The sequence below is a fragment of the Schistocerca gregaria genome, chromosome 7 (assembly GCF_023897955.1).
Source record: "Schistocerca gregaria isolate iqSchGreg1 chromosome 7, iqSchGreg1.2, whole genome shotgun sequence".
NCBI classification, from domain to species: Eukaryota; Metazoa; Arthropoda; class Insecta; order Orthoptera; family Acrididae; genus Schistocerca; species Schistocerca gregaria.
The window spans coordinates 536,612,230-536,632,209 of NC_064926.1; the positions used below are offsets into that span (position 1 = coordinate 536,612,230).

General features: G+C 47.1%; 1 protein-coding gene across 3 annotated transcripts in view; it reads left to right on the forward strand.

The window, feature by feature from the left end:
- The window catches only part of LOC126282063 (transient receptor potential protein), a 413,093-nt gene that overhangs the window by 252,018 nt on the left and 141,095 nt on the right, over positions 1-19,980 (forward strand). The window lies entirely within an intron of this gene.

Sequence of the window (19,980 nt, forward strand, 5' to 3'; positions counted from 1 at the left end):
ATGCAAGTGAAACATGGACGGTGAATAGTTTAGACAAGAAGAGAATAGAAGCTTTCGAAATGTGGTGCTACAGAAGAATGCTGAAGATTAGATGGGTAGATCACATAACTAATGAGGAGGTATTGAAGAGAATTTGGGAGAAGAGGAGTTTGTGGCACAACTTGACTAGAAGAAGGGGCCGGGTGGTAGGACATGTTCTGAGACATCAGGGGATCACAAATTTAGCATCGGAGGGGAGTGTGGAGGGTAAAAATCGTAGAGGGAGCCCAAGAGATGAATACACTAAGCAGATTCAGAAGGATGTAGGCTGCAGTAGGTACTGGGAGATGACGCTTGCACAGGATAGAGTAGCATGGAGAGCTGCATCAAACCAGTCTCAGGATTGAAGACTACAACAACAACAACTCAACGTGACCAGATTGGAGCCTTAAGGGCCTCTCTTACATCTGACCAGGAACAACACGTAACAAAGACTTTAAAAAAATCGCAGTAATAAGAGTCATAATAATATTAACAATGATAATAGTAATACTAGCAATAGTTGACACTAATAATAACAATAATAACAACGATAATCATAATAACAATAATAGTGAGTGGCATAAGGAATTATATAAGTTATTTTAATATATTTGAGTTTATGATTAGAGCCGGCAGTGGTGGCCCGTTCTAAGCGCTTCAGTCCGGAACCGCGCTGCTGCTACGGTCGGAGGTTCGAATCCTGCCTTGGATATGGATGTGTGTGATGTCGTTAGGTTCTTTCGGTTTAAATAGTTCTAAGATCTAGGGGACTGATGACCTCAGATGTTAAGTCCCATAGTGCTCAGAGCCCTTTGAACCATTTTTTAGTTCATGATTAGAGTTACCAAAAATGAAAATAACGTAGATGAAGGAGAAGATTGAAATGCTGAAAAGAGCGCGGGGGGGGGGGGGGGGGGGAGGCGAGTTGTAGTGCAGAGGGGCAGAGGGCAGAGGAAATTTGCGAAATGGGAGACTTGGCTGCGGATATGAGTGCTCTGAGTGTGGGATAGATGGCCATCGTGATAGAAGGTGGACCATTAGTTGCCTACTGAAGCTTCAGCAACATTTGGTTTCCCTAATATTTTGTGGAACATTGATACCGAGTCGGGTTCCTGATACAGGGAATGTTTTAGAGAATATGGCAGTGTTTTGTGCTGATACAGAGAGGGTTTTACCCTGTTGAAAACGGGTGTTCCTGCCGCGCTGTAGTGCAAATGTTGACGATAAATAAGAGACAGTGCAGTGATTGAGAAGACGTTAGAGCAATCACAGGGTATAATAGTCTCTACACTTATTGGCACGTAGCCTTGATAATTGTTTGTAGCAGCAGTCTTATAGCCGAAAAAACGAATGTTTTTTATTTCCGTCTTTGATGACAATATGAATTCTTTAGACTATGACCGATTTCAGTCCGTAATGAACATCCTCAGATCTTTTTGCACCATGTCCTAAAGTGATTAGGCCATAATGGCATCGTCATGCTATGCCGATTATATTTATATGTTTTGACGATGCCATTATGGCCTAATCACTTTAGGACATGGTGTAAAAGGATCTGAGGATGGTCATTACGGACTGAAACCGGTCATCGTCTAAAGAATTCATATTGTCATTAAAGACTGAAATAAAAAACATTTGACAGTAACTGGATCACTGTTTGTATACGCGACCATGTCGGAGTTGGTGAAAAAACGAATGTTACAAATGTATCATGCACAAGCATTCATCGCCAGTTCCGACCTGTGTGAGCTTTCGTATGGAAGTCCTTGGAGAATAGCATCGCCATAGTCGAGTATAGCGAATATAAGTGATTATAAAAGGTTCTTTTAAAGCTCGAAAGGAAACATTTTTTTATATTTCTTTAGTGAGTGAAGTGACGCTAACACATTCTTACAGTTTTGCGTTCAGTCCAGTCTAAGTGAAGGTCCAGAATTACTGCCAAGTAATTTGCAGCAGAAGAAAACGTTATTTCTGTGCCGTTTAGGATTAATGGTGGAAGATATGCTCTGTATTCAGAGGTAATGAGTCTATTATGAGCGACTAAGGTTGCTTGTGTTTTGTGGTTCACGCGCTTTCTTGAACGTCATCTGTTCCAAGCGGGGGATAGCATATTATAAACAAGCTCTAATCTTCGAGGAAACAGAAGTGCTGAACACGATCAGAAATGAAGCAGTCCCTTAATATTCCTGCAGGGAAGGGCCGTTCAAGGTACCGCTCCATGGAGCAGCGTGAGTCCGATCCTTGGAGTCGGCTGCGCGGAGCACACTGCTGTTCTCGTAAAAGCGAAAGCCAGACGGCGCTGCGCAAAGCTGACGTATTGTCCTTTTGCGAAAAACTGTGGTGTCGTAAATAGAAGACAGCATATAAAATTGTTTCTAAGCAAGTAAATGAACACTCTGGTGAGCAATTAGGGATATGCATACAAGGAAACCGTAAAAAGGAACCGCAGTCCAATTAAACATGTCGAACATTTAATCAAGACGCCTATTACAAATGCCAAACAGATTTTAGAATTCAAGAAAACATTGCCAGTAAATAAAGAAGGAAAAAATGAATGTAAACACGCACTAAATACTTGCTTTGCACAAGACCTTCAGTGCTGCGAATGACTGATTTAGCACAGGTGAGTTTGAAGCCCATTTCAGACGATAATCTCATATGAAGGGTCTCAGTCCTCCTTTACCCCGTTTTGTTAAGGAAAGTAACTGGTCACAATTGTACGTTGATCCAAACACACTAAGCATCCGTGCTGCATGTCTATGAAGTTTCGGGTAACGCTTATGTGACAAATGTTTGTAAAAGTCACTTATAATCTTTCTGCTTCAAATCTGAATCGCACTGAAGGTCTATGATTTCGATTTGAGAGGGATAGCTTGTAGAATCGACGTCCACAGAGTACGGACAAGCAAAATTTCCTGAACTTGTTTCCAAGCGCGAAATATCACTGAATATTCTCTCAAATTCATTGCGCAAGTTTCTTAAAAGATACGTATACTCTCCAAAATCTGCAACAATGGCAACGTTTCTTAATGCTGACAGTTTCCGAAAGTAAGAGACGTTTCTAGTCTCCAGCTGCCTTTCTCAGAGCGACAGTATCATCGTAAATGCCTTTATTTTATCCGCACAAATGGTGAGAATAGCCTTCCCCTGATACAAACAAATGGCGAAGATACCTTATCACATCAGTTACAAAGGCTAAATCACAAATCCATCCGTCATCCGACAGTTCACAATCACTTTCTGCTTTCAGTTCCGTGAATGACGATTTTTCTTGGCGCTGGGCCATAAAGCGGTCCAGAACTTTAGCACGAATGAGCGAGAAATCCTCACAGTGATACAACCGGCATCGTCCAGAAACGCTTCGAGCAAGCGATGATTGAATCCTTTTGCTCGAACAGAATTAGTGATTTTCACAAACAAGCTCCCTAGATTATTCAGTTTTACGCTTTTGGAACACAAATGTTGTTGATGAGTCAGGCAATAAGGGATAACCAGGAGATCAAGGTTCTTCAATCTTCTCTGGACGTGTCCTTTTATGCCGCTGATTTCGGCAGTCGTAGATGAAGCACCGGCTGTTTTTACGGAAGTTAGTAATTCCCACGGCATAAAAACTTCTCCATAACCGCTCCAAATACATGCAACTTGTCTTGAAATGTTGTTGTGTCCTTCAGTGGGATGAGATATAACAACTCCTCGAGAACTTCCATCATTTTGTTTAGTGTCCTAGTGAAATTAACGAGCTGTACTGTGTGACAAGTCAAGAAAATACCACACCCCCTTTAATACTCATTGTCAACTGAGCCTCAAAATCTTCTTCTAGTTCTTCATTCGGTATATTACAGAGGGAGATTTTGTACATGGCTGCACGTTCTGAGACCGTGAATAGTTACAACTGAAAGAAAAACCGCCCTCGGTCACTATTTTTAATAAATTAACCTGGTTGCAACACTGCTAGGAGTGTCTTCTTCAGAATTTAAAACAAAGAATGGTCTATATTCTATAATATGGTCACAGAAAAATGACTAAAAACGTATGATAGGACATAAGGACGGAATCATCGTAAAAAATGGTTCAAATGGCTCTGAGCACTATGGGACTCAACTGCTGTGGTCATGTCCCCTAGAACTTAGAACTACTTAAACCTAACTAACCTAAGGACATCACACACATCCATACCCGAAGAAGGATTCGAACCTGCGACCGTAGCAGTCGCACGGTTCCGGACTGCGCGCAAAGAACCGCGCGAATCATCATAAAAGACTGACAGTACTTATATGTCATTTACAAAATAAGAAATATGCCAAAAGGGCATTAGTCACAAAGATATTTAAGATAAGAGAAACTGTGATGGCGAGCCACTAAGGGCTGCTCGTTACTTGCGTGGTGCAGGTTGCAAAGCGGACTGAGGAGCCCGCGTTAACAAACGCGGCCAGGTGAACACGGGACTGCAACGAACGAGCCGTCTAGTAGCCGTAGATACAAGTAGGCTACTTCACACTGAAATATTGGCAAAAAGATTATAAATAAACAGTATTTGATACATAATGGAAAGCAATGTTATTTCGATAGTAGCATGCAACATAACATTTTGTCTACATCGAAGCTTATAACAGTAAGTTAAAACATGAAAACATAATTATGTACATGTAGATAGGACTGAGTGACAACTTGTAGAAAGCAATATTGACGTGAAATGCAGCCAAGAAACATTTAATAATTGAAAAACATAGGACAACCTAGAAGGAAAAGAACATTTCGGCAACCTATACAAGGAGACCCTAAGTCAAATATCGAGTAACGGCTTTATACCGTTGAAAAAATTTTTGTCACGTAGCTGTAACAGTTAGTTAAGGATGAGGCTATCATTTCGAGCAAAATGCTTGAAAATCTCTAATTCTTCTAGAATATGTGCTCTACGCCCTTTCTTTTCTGTGTGCAAAATGTTAGGTGAATGACCTGTAATTAGAAGCTGGTCGGCGAAATACTAATTCTGGAGGCTAGTGCCATTTTTTCTTAGAAAGTGTTCTTTATATCTGGTAGTGAAGGCACGTCCTGTTTGTCCTATATAGCAGGAGGAGCAAGTATCGCAGACAATTTTGTAGACACCAGAATTCTCTGAAGGGGAACGGATAGAATGTAAATTATGAATGAAGTTTTTTCTCAAATTGTTATTAGTAGAAAAAGCAATGTTGCAATCGTATTTCTTTCGGAGAATGCGTTGGATCTGATAAGAGATAGGCCCCACGAAAGGAATAGGGAAATATTTCTTTGAATTAGACTCGATAACAGAAATGCCTGCTCAGGATTTTGAGGCACGATGGACCGATAGGTTCCACCGCTGCACGTGCGGCGAGGTACGTGATCTGGTGACGTCACATGTCCAACATTTGTCACCCACTTTCGGGATATTTCTAGACATCTGTGGCACCATGTGTCCTGTATTAAATTGCTTTTCTCGTTTTCATCTAAATCGTTTTGGAGTTTTTCAAATGTTAATAAGAACACCCTCTAGATCAGAATGACTTGTAAACCATTTTATATACAAAGCTATTATCCACCATTCTTTCAGTTTCTGACAATTTTGAATTAGTTAATTGCCATTATTCAAAACCGTCTCCGTTTTCTTGTATTTGTCCGAATACAAAAATTCGTTTGAAACTGGTCTGCTGCATCCGCTTGACGTTGTTTCAGGATGTCTAACAAATATGTTCGGGATCAGATCCCAATACGACGGCAGCGGCACTGCCGCCGTCACCATCCTTCCTTAGACAGGGCAAAGTGGTCCCTCTGTAAGTCTGTTAGCACACTGGATTCGCATTCGGGAAGACGACGGTTCGAACCCGCACCCGGCCATTCTGACTTAGGTTTTTTGTCATTTTTCTAAATCGTTTCAGGCAAATGCCCGGATGGTTCCTTTGAAAGGGTACGGCTGACTTCCTTCCCTATCCTTCCATAACCCGATGGTACCGATGACCTCGATGTTTGGCCCCTTCCCTCAAATCAACCAACCGACCAATCTGTAAGTCCTCAGAAAACTTCCTATTGTTCCTATATATCATATGATTTTCCGCTTAAAAATATCTGATGTGATACCTTCTAATATCTACATTCAAAATGCATAAGCGGCAAAGTTCACCATCGTTCGGCGAAAATTCAGTTTCCCTTAGAGTGGCCTCTTTACTCCAAGTTCCCCTATGTAGCATTCAATCCACACTTCTGTCGATTCTCATTGCTCCTCTCCCTGAGAGAAACTTTCGATGAGTATGTCAGAGGTTGGATACACTGAACCAGTGTGTTTCAGCTCTGCCCCAGAGACGGGAGCGCTCGCAACGGTCTCAGCTCGTATGCCGGGCAGACAAACACCTAATTACGCCATGGAAATCCTGGTGCCCTCTGAGGATCTTCTACGACACGGCGGTGATACTGCCCTCCAGTTTAAAGGCGTGCTGCATTAGGTGGAAGGTCAACGTCCTGGGAGATGACGGCTTGCTGGAGGCTAAGTTGTAGACATCTTATTTACGGTTTGGAAAGAAGACGCTCTGTTTGCGTAAATAAAACGGGAATTACGAAAATCATGTAGTGATCACAAATGGGTTACAGTCTTGGCCTTCCTGGACGACACAAATAGGAATTTGAAGAATTTCAATGTCAGTACAAAGATAGTATGTGCAGTTCATGAACTGAGGTTAGAGCTCTTATACTGCTTACAAGCAGGCTACACTTTCTCAGACCTCAAATTAATTATTCTCCAATGATAAGATAATATTGGCCTCAGGTGACTATGATTTAAAGTTCACGACATAGAAATGCCGCAGGAACTTAACAGCGTGACATTTATCATAGATGGAAAAGCCATAGAGGAATTTCAAAAGTGTAAAATCTGGCTTTTTTATAAAGTCAGACCAGGGTTCCAGTAAACAAGAAATAATTCAGAGGACAACACAAGCTAAAGAACGAATTAATCAGCTGAATTACATCACATAAAATTAAAAAGAAGACAAAAAATGCTGTATTAACCAAGAATACGAAGCATTTGTGTACACGTTGCGGAATCCGGCAAAACCGCAACTGAAAAAGTCTTCAAGCCATCCATATTAATTTTTTAAGAAGCAGAGTTTCAAGACGAGAGACAATCTCAAATAAAGAAATCAGGAAGCGAATGAAAACTCCCACGTACATCGTTGTGCAGACGTGAAAACGGGGAGCATGTGATGAGGTTAGGGCATGAACGGTGGCCCAAAAGAGTACTATGTTGGCAGCGTCCACACAATAGGAAAAGTGGTACATCCTATGTAGCACAAAAAAACAAAAAAACAAAAAGTTGAAGATCATAGACAACGAGAAAACATGAAAGAAAGTTTATACAACGATTGAGAGGCGTAGATACGAGGTTGCGAGAAACGGCCTGCAGAGCTGCAAAAAACTCGAAGAAAAGTGGCACAGAAAGTGTTAATATTAATAAAATATTCGTACATAAATTGCTAATGTCATGACTGCACAAATGATGAACTTACTGATCGTTAGCACATGTGATTAACTCATTCATTGATGAACTTCTTGTATATAAAATACAGCTTGGTACAGGAAGCCTAACATTTTTGGGGTGTCTTTCATCCTTAGATTTACGAACAGACGTGTATTTCTATGATTTACCAATAAAACACAGATTCTATACCACTTTTAGGACCTACGTGGCTTAAAAATGATATTACACTACTGGCCATTAAAATTGCTACACCAAGAAGAAATGCAGATGATAAACGGCTATTCATTGCACAAATACACTCCTGGAAATTGAAATAAGAACACCGTGAATTCATTGTCCCAGGAAGGGGAAACTTTATTGACACATTCCTGGGGTCAGATACATCACATGATCACACTGACAGAACCACAGGCACATAGACACAGGCAACAGAGCATGCACAATGTCGGCACTAGTACAGTGTATATCCACCTTTCGCAGCAATGCAGGCTGCTATTCTGCCATGGAGACGATCGTATAGATGCTGGATGTAGTCCTGTGGAACGGCTTGCCATGCCATTTCCACCTGGCGCCTCAGTTGGACCAGCGTTCGTGCTGGACGTGCAGACCGCGTGAGACGACGCTTCATCCAGTCCCAAACATGCTCAATGGGGGACAGATCTGGAGATCTTGCTGGCCAGGGTAGTTGACTTACACCTTCTAGAGCACGTTGGGTGGCACGCGATACATGCGGACGTGCATTGTCCTGTTGGAACAGCAAGTTCCCTTGCCGGTCTAGGATGGGTTCGATGACGGTTTGGATGTACCGTGCACTATTCAGTGTCCCCTCGACGATCACCAGAGGTGTACGGCCAGTGTAGGAGATCGCTCCCCACACCATGATGCCGGGTGTTGGCCCTGTGTGCCTCGGTCGTATGCAGTCCTGATTGTGGCGCTCACCTGCACGGCGCCAAACACGCATACGACCATCATTGGCACCAAGGCAGAAGCGACTCTCATCGCTGAAGAAGACACGTCTCCATTCGTCCCTCCATTCACGCCTGTCGCGACACCACTGGAGGCGGGCTGCACGATGTTAGAGCGTGAGCGGAAGACAACCTAACGGTGTGCGGGACCGTAGCCCAGCTTCATGGAGACGGTTGCGAATGGTCCTCGCCGATACCCCAGGAGCAACAGTGTCCCTAATTTGCTGGGAAGTGGCGGTGCGGTCCCCTACGGCACTGTGTAGGATCCTACAGTCTTGGCGTGCATCCGTGCGTCGCTGCGGTCCGGTCCCAGGTCGACGGGCACGTGCACCTTCCGCCGACCACTGGCGACAACATCGATGTACTGTGGAGACCTCACGCCCCACGTGTTGAGCAATTCGGCGGTACGTCCACCAGGCCTCCCGCATGCCCACTATACGCCCTCGCTCAAAGTCCATCAACTCCACATACGGTTCACGTCCACGCTGTCGCGGCATGCTACCAGTGTTAAAGACTGCGATGGAGCTCCGTATGCCACGGCAAACTGGCTGACACTGACGGCGGCGGTGCACAAATGCTGCGCAGCTAGCGCCATTTGACGGCCAACACCGTGGTTCCTGGTGTGTCCGCTGTGCCGTGTGTGTGATCATTGCTTGTACAGCCCTCTTGCAGTGTCCGGAGCAAGTATGCTGGGTCTGACACACAGGTGTCAATGTGTTCTTTTTTCCATTTCCAGGAGTATATATTATACTAGAACTGACATGTGATTACATTTTCACGCAATTTGGGTACATAGATCGTGAGAAATCAGAACCCAGAAAAGCCACCTCTGGCCCTAAAAACGGCCTTGATACGCCTGGTCATTGAGTCAAATAGAGCTTGGATGGCGTCTACAGGTACAGCTGCCCATGCAGCTTCAACACGAACATGAGTAGTGACTGTCGTATTGTGACGAGCCAGTTGATCGGCCACCATTGACGAGATCTATGCAGTTGGTGAGAGACCTGGAGAATGTGCTGGCCAGGGCAGCGGTCCAACATTTTCTGTACCCAGAAACGCCCGTACAGGACCTGCAACATGCGGTCGGGCACTATCCTGCAGAAATGTCGGGTTTCGCAGGGATCGAATGAAGGGTAGAACCACGGGTCGTAACACATCTGAAATGTAGCGTCCAATGTTCAAAGTTCCGTCAATGCCAAAAAGAGGTGACCGAGACGTGTAACCAATGACACCTTATACCATCACGCCGGGTGATACGACAGTATGGCGATGTCAAACACACGCTTCCAACGTGCGTTCACCGCGATGTCGCCAAACACGGATGCAACCATCATGATGCTGTAAACAGAACCTGGATTCATCCGAAAAAATTACGCTTTGCCATTCATGCACACAGGTTCGTCGTTGAGAACACCCATCACAGGCGCTCCTGTCTGTGGTCTCCCACTTGATAGTCCATGCTGCTGCAAACGTCGTCGAACTGTTCGTGCAGATGGTTGTTGTCTTGCAAACGTCCCCATCTGTTGAGTCAGGGATCGAGACGTGGCTGCACGATCCGTTACAGCCATGCGGATAAGATGCTTGTCATCTCGACTGCTAGTGATACGAGTCCATTGGGATCCATCACGGTGTTCCGTATTACCCTCCTGAACCCACCGATTCCATATTCTTCTATCAGTCATTGGACCTCGACCAACGCGAGCAGCAATGTCGCGATACGATAAAACGGAATCGCGATAGGCTACAATCCGACCTTTATCAAAGGCGGAAACGTGATGGTACGCATTTCTGCTCCTTATACCAGGCATCACAACGACGTTTCACCAGGCAACGCCGGTCAACTGCTGTTTGTGTGTGAGAAATCGGTTGGAAACTTTCCTCGTATCAGCACGTTGTAGGTGTCGCCACCGTCGTCAACCTCGTGTGAATGCTCTGAAAAGCTAATCTTCGTGGTGTAGCAATTTTAATGGCCAGTATTGTATTAAGTGCCCCGTTTTCGTTGACCATGAAATGCAGAAGGAAAAACTGTCTTGGGTACGGTCAATCTTTCTTATTTGTAACCATTTTCTTCTGTAAAGAAATAAATAAATGATACAGATAAGTCCCAGTTTCATGACACAACACTTACTCTTCTGCTCCTAGACCGATCTCGTCATCCGACGCTAATATTTTGTCGCCTTTAAGTAAAAGGCAAACCCCATTCTCACAAAAACAACAAAAGTTTATATTTGCCTTAATTAGACTTTCACCAGTAAAGGCATCCAATAGCAAACATATCTCTTGATAGGACATCTACACTATTCGATCAAAAGTATCAGTACACCTGGCTGAAAATGACTTACACGTTCGTGGTGTCCTCCATCGCTAAAGCTGGAATTCAATATAGTTTGGTCCACCGTTAGCCTAAATGACAGCTTCCACTCTCCCAGGCATACATTCAACCAGGTTTGTTGAGGAATGGCAGCCCTATCATCACGGAGTACTGTACTGAGGAGAGGTATCTATGTCGGTCGGTGAGGCCTGGCACGAAGTCGGCGTTCCAAAACATCCCAAAGGTATTCTATAGGATTCAGGTCAGGACTCTGTGCAGGCCAGTCCATCACAGGGATGTTATTGTCGTGTAACCATTCCGCCACAGGCCGTGCATTATGAACAGGAGTTAGATCGTGTTCAAAGGTGAAATCACCATACCCGAATTGCTCTTCAACAGTGGGAAGCAAGAAGCAGCTTAAAACATCAATGTAGGCCTGTGCTGTGAGAGTGCCGCGCAAAAAACAAGGAGTGCGAGCCCCCCTCCATGAAAAGCACGACCACACCATAACACCACCGCCTCCGAATTTTACTGTTGACACTACACACGTTGGCAGATGACGTACACCGGACATTCGCCATACCCACATCATGCCATCGGATTTCCACACTGTGTACCGTGATTAGTCATTCCACACAACGTTTTTCCACTGTTCGATCGTCCAATGTTTACGCTCTTTACACCAAGCGAGGCGTCGTTTGGCATTTACTGCCGTGATGTGTGGCTTATGAGCAGCCGATCGACCATGAAATCCAAGTTTTCTCACGTCACACCTAACTGTCATAGTACTTACAGTGGATCCTGTGTGGTGGTCTGGATAGATGTCTGCCTATTACACATTACGACCCTCTTCAACTGTCAGCGGTCTCTGTCAGTCAACAGACGAGGTCGGTCTGTAAGCTTTTGTTCTGTACGTGTCCCTTCACGTTTCCACTTCACTATCGCATCGGAAAAAGTGGACCTAGGGATGTTTATGAGTGGGAAATCTCGCGTACAGACGTATGACACAAGTGGCACCCAATCACCTGACCACGTTCGAAGTCCGTGAGTTCTGCGGTGCGTCCCATTCTGCTCTCTCACGATGTCTAATGGCTACTGAGGTCGCTGATTTGGAGTACCTGGCGGTAGGTGGCAGCACAATGCGCCTAATATGAGAAACGTATGTTTTTGGGGTGTCCGGATACTTTTGATTACGTCGTGTACAACATCCACATACAGTTAGTTGTATTAAATTTTGTTTTCCAGTAAAAGGAGAGCACAACTAGATTTCAGGGCAACAGTTCCATTTTCTTTCTATCTGCCAAATAACAAATAAATGTGATGATTATACGTACTGTCAAACTGCAAGAAAGCAACGGAGTTTGTAGTAAGATTATATTTTAACGGATTATTCGGTCATTATTAGTTTAAATTTTGATATCATTCGGTGCAGTTACGCACTTTTATATATGGGTATCTACTGTGTTTTATATAGACCCGTTCTGTGAGTGACTTTCTGCGTGGCTTGGAACATCTGAGATGAAGTTTGTGCTTACATGCCATGTACTGGAGAATCATTATATTAACCCGTTCTAGTTGACTCGTATTGATATTCTGTACGTACCGTAGTATCCTCTTTAGACTGTTCTATAGATTTTCCTAAAGTTGGAGAATAAGTGTAGTCGTCAAATTTAATTGTAATATTTCAGATGCACCTGAAGATGCACCCCTGCTGTGCTCTCATTTTATTGGAAAATAAATTTCAACTGTATGCGGATGTTATCAGTCACGAATAATATTTCGCAACCACATTACAACGCTTAAAAAACCACAACAGGCTAAGCCCCGTTCTAAAGCATTTCCACATCGCTTTCAACCGTCATTGAACAGCAACTTCTGCATATGATCTCGTACCTTATCCAAATCGTTTCTGTATTACTAAAAAAGTGTAAGTGTTGCTGTTAAATCTGAAGCATATCTAGGAAATATGGATCTATGTACGCACTTGGCTATATGCAAAAATTTCCTCCGTAGCAACTGACAGATACAGAATGGCGTTGCATTGTAGGTGAAAACAATAAAACAGGAAGCGTATGTGAGAAAGCAGAACCCCATCAAAACAGCAGAAAGATCGTTGTGGATGGGAACGTCTACAGATAGAGTGTTTTCTAGTTACCTATCGGGTTTTGGAGGCAAAGTTATTCTTCGTTACAGCAACAAAAATTGTAAAAGATTTGCTGGAGGAATAAGGCAGGGAGATAAGAAGCAAATGACGCGTACTTACTACATTAGAGAGGACGGCTGTTGTCGCAATACTAAATACAAGATGCCTGATAATGCCAGTAACAAAATTTTATCTGTGACTGTTTTTAATAATACATCCAATTTCATCTATATACGGTATTATGCAGGCACCGGTTCTTACGCAGAAAATGATAATTCTGTTGCATAGGACCTAACGTCTTATAACGGAGAAGTGTCTCCATCCCATCCTTGTTATCAATAATGATTGCCTCTAATGTACGAAGGAGAGCGGCTGCCAAGCGTACAGAAGGGCCAGAATCGTGCAAGACTGGTTTGAGGAGTGTGATAGTGTACATACGGTAAGTCTTGGCAACCAAATTCGCCTGATCTGGACCCGATGGAATACAATTGGGTCGTTATCGAATGCCAACTAGCTCGCAATTAACAAACAAACATCCATGACAGGCAGCTTCTGTGAAGCATTCACATACTAGGAGAAAAGCAGCAACTTTGTCAGATGTCTTTGTTCCTCATCTTAAATACTAGTATGTTCTGCTATTCTCTAGCCTCTACCACGTACCTTGACAAGGTCGTCAAATTAATTTCATATTTGGTATTACTCGTGGGAGAGAGTGGTCGGATGGATGCCCACGAAAAACGGATGTAGTTGGGAATAAGGGACGAATGCTGGTACATACACTATGTGATCACAAGCATCCGGACACCCCCAGCAACATACGTTTTTCATGTTAGGTGCATTGTACTGCCACCTACAGCCAGGTACTCCATATCAGCGACCTCAGAAGTCATTAGACACCGTGAGAGAGCTGAATGTGGCGCTCCGCGGAACTCACGGACTTCTAACGTGGTTAGGTGTACGTCTGTACGCGATATTTCCACACTCCTAAACATCCCTAGGTCCACTTTTTCAGATGTGACAGTGAAGTGGAAACGTGTTGGGACACGTACAGCACAAAAGCGTACAGGCTGACCTCGTCTGTTGATTGACAGAGACCGCCGACAGTTGAAGAGGGTCGTAATGTATTACAGGCAGATATCTATTCACACCATTACACAGGAATTGCAAACTGCATCAGGATCCACTGCAAGTACTATGACAGTTAGGCGGGAGGTGAGAAAACTTAGAGGTCGAGCGGCTGCCAAAAAGCCACACATTACGCCGGAAAATGCCGAACGACGCCTCGCTTGGTGTAAGGAGCGTAAACAATGTACCACTGAACAATGGAAAAAGGTTGTGTGGAGTGACGAATCACGGTACACAATGTAGCGATCCGATGACATGTTGTGGATATGGCGAATGCCTGGTGAAGGTCATCAGCCAGCGTGTGTGGTGCCAAGAGTAAAATTCAGAGGCTGTGGTGTTATGGTGTGGTCGTGATTTCAATGGAGGGTGCTTGCACGCCTTGTTGTATTGCGTGGCGCTACCACAGCATAGGCCTACATCGATAATTTAAGCACTTTCTTGCTTCCCACTGTTGAAGACCAATTCGGGGATGGCAACTGCATCTTTCAACACGATTGAGCAACTGTTCGTAATGCACAGCCTATGGCGGAGTGGTTACACGACAGTAACATCCTTGTAATGGACTGGCCTGCGCAGAATCCTGACTTGAACCCTACAGAACACCTTTGGGATGTTTTGGAAGGCGACTTCGTACCAGGCCTCACCGACCGACATCGACACCTCTCCTCAGTGCAGCACTCAGTGAAGGATGGCCTACCATTCCGTAAGAATCCTATTACCTCATTGAACGTACGCCTGCGAGAGTGAAAGCTGTCATCAAGGCCAGGAGTGGGCAAACACCGTATGAATTTCAGCCCTACCTATGGAGGAAAGCACGAACTAGTAAGCCATTTTCAGCCAGGTGTCCCGATACTATTGATCAGATGGTGTATATTCCCTATTAATGAAGGAGGTGAGACCCAGAAGCTCGCAGGAACGTTGAATTTAGTGAGGATGGACGTGGCTCTTGACAAACTGCTGTCGATGATACATAATAAACCCGCTCAAGTGATACAGTAATCTGAGAAGCCATTTCTCCTAGACAGTAATAATAATTAAACCATTTGCTTATACATTTTATGATCGAAGTTTCTCGCCAACTATTACCAGCTTTTTCTTCCTGGCATGCTGAAATGAAGCAAAAGATGCAATGAAATCATCAGGCGTCATGTTTCGTCTATTAAGTACCACGTATATAAATCTAGGATCACACTTCTAAAGTTATAAGCCTATTTATTCGTAAATAAATGACTATCATGTTGCCTTATGATACAGCGAGTAGTGAGCATCAAAAAGACAATTTTTCTAACGTCTGGATTGGGTCACTCAGTTCTTCTTTGTTACATTTCATTTCTGGAGTACGAAGTAATTAGCATAAAGAATGCTTTTCGCAGCAGCAGCACCTTCAGAGGCATGGCTGGTCCTTCTGAGTCCTGCCGACTGGCTCGCTCGCTGTAAAACGCTGGCTACATATGCCAGGTGTAGGGGCAGGTTAAGCAGCGGGGCTGCTGTTCCTGCAGTGACATCTTCAGGGTGCGGTTTGTCCTAACGGAGTGAGCTATCCTCACTAGGCGTCAATCATTGCGACGCCATATTGTTTTCCGACATCGGGCTGCGAGAGAAATTACTCTCGCAGTAGGTCTGGCCAGCGAGTCGTTGGCCTGTGGTGAACCTGTCGGCCCAGACCACGAATCAGGCGACTGGCAGAGTGTTCTGCATCGCTGTAGAACACTCTTGCAATTTGCCGGAAGCGATCCCGTAGGAAAGGGATGCCCGCTTCCTCATGGAGCAGCCTTGCTGGGTAGCGAGGCGGCTTGTGGAGCGCAAGTCGCAGCGCCCTATTTTGCACGCGTTGAAGCGTCGCAATGTGCGTCGCTGCCGCGTTACCCCACACCACGGCCGCATATTCCAGTACCGGTCGGACGAGGGACAGATACATGGTGAGGCCGTGGCGTGGAGGAAGCGTCGATGAGGGATTGAGGAATGGGTAAAGCGCACGAAGGCGCCCCACTGCCCGCCCTCTGACGTCGCGGATGTGTGGCAGCCACGTCAGGTGTCTGTCCAATGTCACCCCGAGATATTTGCCGGTCCGCAACCATGGAATGGGGCCCCCCATGATCGTGACCGGCGGTAGGTCCGGTGGCAGCCTCCTTCTGTTAAAGATGACAGCCTGGCTCTTCGCAGCGTTGAACTTAAGGCGCCATTTCGTGGACCAGGCACCCAGGACGTCACATCCGAGCTGAAGGCGGCGGCGCATCTCAGCCGCGTTCATGCTGCGGGCGAACAACGCCGTGTCGTTAGCATAAAGTGCCAACTCCACACGTGCCACCCGCGGGGCGTCGGCGGTGTACAGGGAGTACAGCAGGGGACCGAGGACCGACCCCTGCGGCACTCCCGCTCGAATCTGCCGGTCGGTAGAAGTGCCCCCATCAGCTCGGACGTGGAACGTGCCCCCGAGAGATACGAGCGCAGCAGGACCACGTGCGACGTCGGTACCCCGTGCACAAAAAGTTTGTACACGAGGCCGTCGTGCCACACGCAGTCGAATGCTTTGGAGACGTCGAGAAGCACCGCCCCCAAGTACTCCCGCGTCTCCAGCGCTCGCATCGCCTGCTCCACGAGGCGCAACAGCTGCTGCGTGGTAGAGTGGCCCCGCCGGAAACCAAACTGCTCCTCGGGAAGGAGTTGCTGCTCTGTCACGATGCGCAGCAGCCGCTGCACGTACAACCGTGCGCTGCCTGACGCGGATCCTTGCCGCTCTTGGGGATGGCAACCACTTCAGCATGTTTCCATGCGGAAGGGGAGGTCCCAGTGCGGAGGATGCTGTTAAAGATGTCCGCCAGCGATTGGTGTACCTCCGGCGGTATCATCCTTAACAGGTGGTTGGTGACACCATCCGTGCCACCCGCCTTCCTCGTGTTGAGGCGACGGAGCTGCAGTTCCACTTCCTCGTGTGTGATCTCCTCGATCGAATCGTCTTCCTCCCTTGCAGCGAGGAAGACCGGCAGGCGATCCTCCACCAGACGAACATGATCGGGATCGATCACACCATCAACGGGACGAAAATTTTCCGCGAACGTGTCCGCGAGGATGCTGGCTTTAGCATCTGGCTCGCAGACAACGTCCGCGCCCGTATGGAGAGGCGGGACTCGTTGGCGACGACGAAGGAAAAGCTTGGAGGTCCGCCAAGCTCTACCATCCGTCGTAGTTAGGGTGGCCACCAAGCCCGCCCAGTCCCGATTCGGATGTTCATCGATGGCGGCCCGAATCTCGCGTCGCGCCCTGTTGAGGCGGCGCTTCGTCTCTGGCTGCCGTGTGAGCTGCCACTCCCGGAAGACGCAATTCTTGTTCGTTATCGCCTCCAGGATATGCGGCGGGAGTCGGCGTCTTGGGCCTGGGGGTGTCCGCCTCCGCTGCAGCTAGTGTGTGCCGCGTGAAGAAGGCTAACGCTTCTTCAGCCCCATGCACAGCTGGATCTGGCGCGCCCTCGAGGCGGTCAAGGACCACGTCACGGAAGCGCGCCTCGTCGATGCCACGGAAGTTGCGGCGGTCGGACGGCAGAGATGCACCGACGACGTCCATGTCGAAGACCACCGGGAGGTGATCGGACGACATGGCACATCTAACGGTGGCTGAGGTGAAGTGCCCAACACCTTTGAGAACGGCGATGTCGAGCACATCTGACCGGCCGCGATGGGGGAAGACGGTGTTATCGTAAGGCCCCAGTACTATCGAGCCATGCCGCTGTGTGGCGCGAAGGAGTCGGCGGCCGTTGGCATTGGTAACGCGGGAGTTCCACTGCGTGTGCTTGGCATTCAAGTCACCCGCAATGAAGACTTTCCCGCGCAGAGCCAGCAGGGCGTCGTCGTCAGCCTCCTGAAGCAGTCCCCTCGGCGGCCTGTAGGCCGCAACGAAGGTGATGACCCCTGCCGTCGTGGTGACAGCCACCCCAGTGGCCTCCACTGCAGCGAGGGGCGGAAGCTGAACGTCATGGTGCTTGAGGGACGCCTTGATATAAATAGCCGTCCCGCCGCCGTGCGTCAACCTGTCGGTGTGGTAGCACCGATAGTTGGCCACCTTGACATGTGTTCCCGGCTTCAGGAAGGTCTCGCACACGAGGCAGATGTCAATTGCCTCGTCGCGCAAGAACTCCCTGAATTCCCTTTGCTGGGGGACCAAACTGTTTGCGTTGATGGTGCAAACGGTGACGCCATGGATGTGGCGATTATCCATGACGCGGCGGAGTTGCAACGCCGGCCTGAAGCGCCGACGTGACCGCGGTGACGAGCACCGGTAGCTGCTCGAGCAGCTGGCTCAACGACCGCAAGAGCGAACGGAGCTCGGCTGCATCGGTGGCCGAGGGGGCGGCGTTGGCCGCTGGGGAGGCCTCAGCCACTGGGGCGGCCGGTTGCAGCCGCTCCGTAGTAGACGACTGCCGCGGAGCATCGGCCGCTGGTCGCGGTTGCGCCGCAGCACGAGGTGCCGTCCTCTGCTGTGGCAGAGTGTCATCGGCAGTCCTATGTGCAGCGGCAGGGGTGGCCCGGCCCGCGCGGCGGCGACGCCTGCGCGGGGCGGCAACCCGAGCGCTATGCGTGGGCGCGGGAATTGCCTCATCCCCGGGCGAAGCCGTGGACGGCGCGATCGGTTGTTGCGTATCGCCCGCCACCTGTTCCGAACGTCGGGTGGTGGTGGCTGATGGTCCGCCCTTGGTGGCGGCAGCAAAGCTGGTGGACGGGTGCACCTTACGAGAAGGAGGAGTCCCTCCGCTCCGTTGGTTTCGGCCCCTTTTAAAGGCCGAACAGCCTCTGTAGCAGGCAACGTGCGCGACGCCGCAGTTGCAGCACGTCGGCTTTTTTTCCTGTTACGGAACTGAATCATCTGAAGCAGGTATCCGAAAAGAATGGGTACTCAAACAAAGAAATTAATAGAGTTTTAAGACATAATTAAAGCAGGCCAAATGACAAGGATGGTACACAGCAATGGAAGAACAGGGTGTCTTTACCTTTCATTAGTAAGGTGACAGATCGAATCGGCAAAATTTTGCTGAAACAAAGTGAAACCAATATTCAAACCTACCAGAAAAATAGTACAAGTACTTCGTTCTGTTAAATATAGAAGGCAACCATTACCATCTAGCGGTGTGTATAAAATTCCGTGTACTTGTGGCAAGGTCTATATTGGTAGTACGAAAAGAAGTGTGAATAGATAAAGGAGCATAAAAGTCTTTGCCGACTGGGAAAAATAGATAAATCGGCCTTTGCGGAACATGCACTTCAGTCAGGTGACCATGTAGTTAAGTTTTCTGAAACTACAGTTTTAAGTGCTACCACGACTATATAGAGTGGCTATTGAAATTTATAAATATGAAGATAATTTTAATAGAAAAGAAGAGCCCTTGAAATTAAGCGAGATATGGACAGTGGCGTTACAGAATCGGTAAGTGATTTTTATCTATGACGGAATATTATCGATAGTTAGATTGTACAGAGCGAGGTGGCGCAGTGGTTAGCACACTGGACTCGCATTCGGGAGGACGACGGTTCAATCCCGTCTCCGGCCATCCTGATTTAGGTTTTCCGTGATTTCCCTAAATCGTTTCAGGCAAATGCCGGGATGGTTCCTTTGAAAGGGCACGGCCGATTTCCTTCCCCATCCTTCCCTAACCCTAGCTTGTGCTCCGTCTCTAATGACCTCGTTGTCGACGGGACGTTAAACAACACTAACCTAACCTAACCAACCTAGTTAGATTTTATCTTTGACTAGTTTTGTCTCTGCTACGATGTGCAAGCTAGGCCACGCCCACTCTCCTCGGTATTTAGGCCGCTCTCCGACGCCCGAATCGTCAGTCGGCAGGACTCAGCAGGACCAGCCATGCCTCTGAAGACGTCCAACGTAGTACTGGACGAAACGTTAGGACTAGAAGAATTCCATGGACCACGGCCTTATAATC